This window comes from Macrobrachium nipponense, chromosome 5 (genome assembly GCF_015104395.2).
Source record: "Macrobrachium nipponense isolate FS-2020 chromosome 5, ASM1510439v2, whole genome shotgun sequence".
NCBI lineage: Eukaryota > Metazoa > Arthropoda > Malacostraca > Decapoda > Palaemonidae > Macrobrachium > Macrobrachium nipponense.
The window spans coordinates 55,483,295-55,490,794 of NC_061107.1; positions in this window are offsets into that span (position 1 = coordinate 55,483,295).

Genomic DNA, 7,500 nt, shown 5'->3' on the forward strand with positions numbered 1-7,500 from the left:
ACATTCAAGCAGAACTATACGTATGCATGTGTATACATTTATCAACGTACGTACAAATATTTACTACATAAACTGCCACACTAAATAAAAATCTCTTTATTAATTATGACATAGACTGCAGTTTTCCAGGAAACAAGTAACAAACTAAAAGATGAATAAGTTAAAAAAATTCGAATAACACATTTAAAACAAAACGGTAACTAAAACAGAACAGGTGAAGACTTATGGAAAGCTAGTTTTGAATAACAGCCTCATCAACTGAGCTATAATAGAGTATTCATTATAAAGCATGACTTGCAAAAAGGAAACGTAGAGGAAGCACACTAGAAGTTCTAGGGTATAGGAGAGAAATAAATGTCCCCATAAAAACTGCCCAATGGAACCTGCGACACGTGAGAGGGAAAAAGCCTCAAACTCGTTGGTACTGGAAGAAAGAAAGCACTTCCAGCCGCGTTCCGTGCATGAGTTAGCGAAACAATGAAAGTTCCTTTCCATCTCCCTGTGGAAGATGTGTCGAAAATGACCGAAGAGTTTGGGAAATTGTGAGCAAATTAAGAACAAATAAATGCAAAGGACAGAATAACAAAGAGAAACCAACAGATTTAAATTCATAAGGAACGTGACCTCCCCAACACAAGGAAAAAACTTAAGTCCCCAGCGATGACAGATGTGAGAGGCTAAATAACATTTTGACTGACAGGAAAGTTACTATGAAGAATATCAATGATAAAGAAGAAAAGAGTAACGTCATTAATAAATGGAGTAGAACCTAATGAAAACGGGAACAACTTTTCCCTCTGCTGGGAACGACCTCAGTTCATGTGTGTTTGGTGTGTGCACACAACGCTGTATATAGTGAGCATTTTGATTCTTATAAACAAATGTAAATACATGCACACACGCAAATAATATATATATATATATATATATATATATATATATATATATATATATATATATATATGTGTGTGTGTGTGTGTGTGTGTGTGTGTGTATGTTTAGGCCACTAGTATATATCCTCTGTGTGCACATACAGAGAAAGGAAGAAAGAAGGTTTATCCTTCCGCTCAAAATACTAATTCCGAAAACAAGTTCTTGGCAAGACTAAGCACGAAGCAGCGATGCTCCTAAGCCGGAGCCCTTCCTCCGCCACCCGGGAGGGAAGCGTGAGGTTTGCAAACATCCAGCGATAAATCGTAAATCTTCATCCTTGCTCCAAGGACGCCTTAGACTGACTTTGTCACTCATGAGTGTTGTGTCTCGTAAAACTGATGAGTCTCTTTGAGAATCATTACTCTTCGCAAGACGGAGATTCATTCAGTTTGTGTTTCTGGTTTGGCTAAAGAAGAGGAGACAGGGAAGCCTTAAGAGGGGGGGATTGGGGCGGGGAGTGGGCGGGGAGGATAATAGCCTTCAGAAAGGGAAAAAGAGAGACAAACAGACAGACAGTGACACAGAGAAAGAGATGATCGAATGGTGCCTAGGAATACATGGGAATGAGAATCCCGGTATAGAACCGTAGCTCGGTGATGTTTGTCAAAAAGTGTTCATTTTTCTTATCATTCCTCTTGCTGCTGAAGACTGCAAGATCTCGAGCTGTTTATACATAAAAGTACACAAACGTCAAGATATTAACTTGTAGGTGGTAAATATTATGTCGAAATATTTTTAGGTACGAAAGACAATATGTATAACTCATTTAAGAATAAAGTACTTAAGTTAAGCAAACCCAGTAGAAACTTTCTGAAAACCGTTTATATTTTGTACAAATCCATAGGCCGAAATAAATACTAATCAAAACCATTCAACCGCATATATATACATATACACACACACACACACACACACACATATATATATATATATATATATAATATATATATGTGTGTGTGTGTGTGTGTGTGTGTGTATATATATATATATATATATATATATATATATATATATATATATATATATATTATATATATATATATATATATATATATATATATACTATATACATATTACTATAGTTGCAGTGCCGGGGTTAAAGCAAAATTACAAAATTCAAAATTCTCAATTTCCAAAATGATTCGTTGTGCGCAAGCTGCACTTTTCCTGACTAAGGCACGCACACTACATAACACGAAATTTGTTCCTGAATTAATATTATTTCTAAAAGGGTAATCAGAAGATATACAATCATAGAAGCTATGTCTTGCTCCATGGCACTTATGACATTAATTCTAATATTAGATGATACGATATAATAGATTCACATGAGCCATGCATCTGATGTTTAGGCCATTCCCTTACGACGCTCCTGATTGGCTGTTGATAAGCCAATCTCAGGGCCTGAAACTCTCAGTCTCACTCGAGAGTTCACATAGGTTGTATGTTCCGACCTCTCTTTCAAAATTTATAACTTTCATTACACCTGTTTTACCTGCAGAAAAGGAGTGTTTCCGAATTTTATCACTAAACATCTTCAAGCCATTGATTTAACGATTACAATAAGAATTATGAAGATACTCGTAATATATATAATAAAAAGAAATAATGAGAGGGATATAGGAGGGCTGACTGTAGGAAAGAAAAATCAATGGGATGAATAAATCTCCTCCATAAGGTATCAATATCTAAGTAACGATTTTTTTCATACAGAAATTTCCATGATAGGATATGAAAGGGTGATGGTGATAATGATATAATGATAGTGACGATAATGACGCCTTAATATTCTTTTTCCCCATAAGACTTCTTCTATCGAAGAGTCGTGATCATGACGATAAAGACATCGAGTGATCACGTTAGCAACACCTGACTACGGAAAGATAAGAGAAAGAGAGATGAATATTCTTTAACCTTTGCTTCTTATTATCACATAACCCTACCTATAATTTTTTGTAGCATTGTCTTTCATGACATGTAAGCTACGAAACTGTATGAAACACAAGATGATAAATGATGAATATACTGTGATCTCATGCAAGGACTGAAAGAATATATCTTATATTAAGAATTTCATGATTATTTCTCTATCAATATTTTAGCATTAAGCTGATTGAAGTACATAATTCTTATATCATTAAAATCCTTAAATCATTGGTTTGAAGACGTTCAATGGTGAAATTCGGAACGTAACCTCTTTGTGATTATGGGACCTGGGTTCGTTTCCCGTTACCGGACATCACATTTTCTTTATATATATATATATATATATATATATATATATATATATATATATATATATAATATATATATATATATATATATATGAACTTGGATCTTTAGACTTTGCTTTGCAAGCGTTTCCAAAAAAGAGCAAAGAATTCGAGAAGTTTAGAGGGCATTGTGGCTATTACAGTTGCGTATGTATCTGGTAAAAAAAGTGACCAGCTAGATTCTACACACACACACATACAATATATATATATATATATATATATATATATATGTGTGTGTATCTATGTTGAAAGATTGGGGCATCCAAAACGCCGCAGATTCGCTAGGAATAGAACAGCAAACAGCCATCGAAGCATCATATATGATTTTATTTGGCCAAATTTTAGAGACCACATGTCTCATCTTCAAGGCTGTAAAAGTACAAAAAGTAAGAATGAAAAAAATTGCTTCAGTTATAAAAAACTTACAAAGCCTAAAACATGGAACTTAAACTGAAAAATTAAAAACTAAAGAAACTTTAAAACATATTGAAAATAATATGATGCTACGATATATATATATATTATATATATATATATATATATATATATATATATATATATATATATATCATATATATAATATATATATATATATATATATATATATATAATATATATATTATATATATATATATATATATGCTGTTAGGATTTCATAAGCAAATCCCTGCAGTGGCTGAGAGATGCATCGATAGTTCAGTCCAATACCACTAATTAGCGAGCACTTGACCTGGTTATACGTCAAGAAAATCCACCACGAAATCCAAAAGGCAGATAAGTGACAAAATACCAGATCGCCCCTAAAAGTTCTCACTCCATTTCTGCAAGGGCTTAGCCGAAGAGCCTGCATCTCGTCTCTCTCATCAACACACACACACACACACACACAATTTCTTCTGTCCCATTACAGCGTCCCGTCAACATTCATATGCAGCGAGGACAAGAGAAAAGCCGCGAACAAAAATTCTCCTTCGGGAGGTTGGGAATCACCCTACGTCGCCTCCTTCGGCTGTCGACCAGACCCTTTATTGAGGCATCTCCTCGGGAGTAACGTGTGACAACAGCAGTAATGAAAATAAAAAAAAATAGGAAAGGGAAGTAAAAGAATGGCAGCAATAAACATTCTTTTTTTATTTTGGACGGTGTGCCCGAATGGGGGCGGCTCTTACATTGAGCACCCTTCATTTCGAACAGTTCGGTTGGGTAGAGGTACCTTCAGTCCCCCCACCCTCTCTCTCTCTCTCTCTCTCTCTCTCTCTCTGTGTGTGTGTGTGTGTGTGTGTGTGTGTGTGTGACTGTCTCCTTTTGCGCAATAGCTGATGTTAATATTCAACTGCTGTAACCAACACTTCTTTCTATTCTCCCTGCTTCTTCTATTCTTACCCCTCGCTCTTAATTTCTTCCCAATTTCCCTGTTATCTTCCTTCTACGCATCATTCGTTACTGGTCTTGCCTCCACCACTAACACTTTCCAACCCTTTCCCACAATCTCCATCGCCTCCTCCACTCTCTCCTCTCCTCCGCCATCATCAGCATCACTTCGTACTCTTCCTTCTCTTACCAGACCACCACCACCATTATCATCAGTAGCATCATCACCACCATCATCAACATCATCTCCTATAACAAGAATGGCATTCATTTTACAGCTTCATGTTTTATCACTTTTTATTTCCTCTGCTCGCCACCATTTCTGGTAAACCTGTTGAAGCAGTTTTCTCTCGTGGTTAGTGCTGATGCTTTCGTTTTGTCTGTTCTTACCTTTGCATTCTTTTTTACTTTTTCACAGTCGGCCGTCTTCAATGCGATTTCATTTTTTTCCTTGTTCGCTGTGTTCAGCTTCGGGGAGAGAAAGTGAAATGACAATGGTAAATTTACTTACTGTCTGTAATGATTCCCTTAATTTTGTAGCTTCTGTTTCATTTTTTTCTTAACTTCCTTCCTCGCTTTCTCTGCAGCACGTAATTCATAAATAAAAAAAGTGAACACTTCCACAGAGAAAAAATACTTTGAGTATTTCCTATTACTTCCTAGCATTCATTAAACTGACCCAGACGGCGTCGACTAATACTAAAGTGAGCTAATTGACAATGTTCTTGGGAAACATATGTATATACCAGGGCCACTTCAAAATCCCAATAAACAAAAATCTGAAAATAGTTATCACTTGTGAATTGAATTCCTGACATCAAGATTAAGATCGCCAAGAAAAAGTGACAGTTAGAGGTCAGACAGAGGTCAACAAGAGGTCCAGTCCCTTAAACTGACAACCCAGTTCGTCCTTAGAACAAAAGAAAGTTTTCCCAAAATAAATTTGGCCTGGCTGATTTATCGAATTATTTATTGACACAAAATTAATTTCAACGGGAACACGAAAAGCGCATGTAAATAATAATGCTATTAATGAATAGAATAAAGACGTTGAAGAAAAACAGGTAATTACTCAATATTCCTGGTTAAGAGAAGAAACCTTATGAAGAAAACTAAATGTTACAAGAAACGCCTTTCACATCAGAGACATAAAACGTAACTTTGAAATTGAAAACCTAAAGCAATATCTTTGGAATTAAATTATCAGTATTAAAAGTATCATTTGAACACCGCTTAAAGGCATAATAGTAATCCTAGTTACACGTCCCATTAGAAGATATCTCTGACTGGAATGAACTGCGAAGTAAGAACACTTAAAAACAGAATCCTTTAATAGAATTATTATTAAAATAACTTTAACTTTACCCATTGGCGTCATACGATGAATACTTGAATCATAGCAATTATAAAAGCTAATCAAAAAAACCAATTGCAAGCTACTATGTACTGACAAACGCAACGTACTTAACAGAGCAACAACGCCGGGGTCATTGTCACCTGAGGCCTGTCTGCGGAATAACGGACAAACAAACGGCTGCGTAATCGTCGTCACGGTTTCCTGTCGCTGTCGCCGTTCGAAGGGCTTTCTTCAACAGACTGTTTTCATTGCACGTTTTACCGTGACTACATCTTATGTGTGAAATAGTTTGCCTCGTGCAGCTGTGGAAATCTTCTGATCTCCAAATACTTGAGCGAGAAGCAAATTCAATCTTGATCTCCTCTGACGTTTCCTGAATATCAGGTGCATCTGTATTATTTTCTATTCCTCCATTTTGACTTATTTATCAGCCTTTCTTATAACTTCTCTCTTTCTGCAGGTTACTTTCCATAAGGGTTTTTCAGCTGAAGCTTTAAAGAAAAGAGGGATAGAAAGACACTTGCATCAATTCTTTTCAAGTTCCATCAATTTACTTACTTATTAACCTGATAAATAGTTATCACACTTTATTTTATTTTTGGAATAGATACTAATAATCGAACTGTGCGTCACAGACTTTCAACGCTGCTTCATTAACATGTCCTGCTGTCGTATTTCTCTCTGTTTTTTTTTTTTGCAATGCCATGGATGGAGGGAGGTGGCGTTTGTACTGTTATATTATGTGTAAATGCATTCAAAGATGGCAAATCATCAAGCTGCAATATGGAAAAGAAGCTTACAACTAATTCCAGGCACACCAACTCCAACTGTAAGAGTTGGAAATTGATTGAAACTGATGGAAAAGAGCAACTTACTACAGAATGGATCGGTGACTTTCCAACCCCTGAGGCTGTCCTCCATTTACTTACATGCACTTGCTCCAAGTGCATTGCTTTTTAAATGGAATGAAATGCACAAACATGTGTAGTCTTACAGAATGCAGTAACCAAGCAGTCACACAGAATGAGTAGATTACCAACAAGACATGAATTATGAATATGATTTATGTAGCTGGGATTGTTAGACAAGAAAGGTTGAGTAAAAATACACGAAGAAAATTCTACATCCATTCATGTAAACTAATGAAGGAAAGCGACGGTACAGGTGAGCTAAGGCCATATTGTGGTGGATGAGCACTCTTTGTGGAGGCGTGAATTTTAAGGCGACAGCTCCAAATAAATAGCAAGAAATCTTGCCAATATGAAGTAATATAGAATATGAATGCTGTGAAAATAGATGCAGTGCTACAAGTCACAACGATGTTCTCTTATTCTATAAGAACAAAAAAAAAAAAAAAAACTTTCGATTTTTATTTTGATAGTAACACAAATAATATAATGGTTTGATTATAAGTTTTATGATTTTATAATCATAGTGCCAATTTTCATAAAAAATGAGTTATGTATATAAAATGGGCACTAACAGGTTGCAAGTTACTGAAATTCAAATTCTGCATGTTTGTCGTATTTCTCATGTTACTAGCTTGTATATCTGCAAATTTGA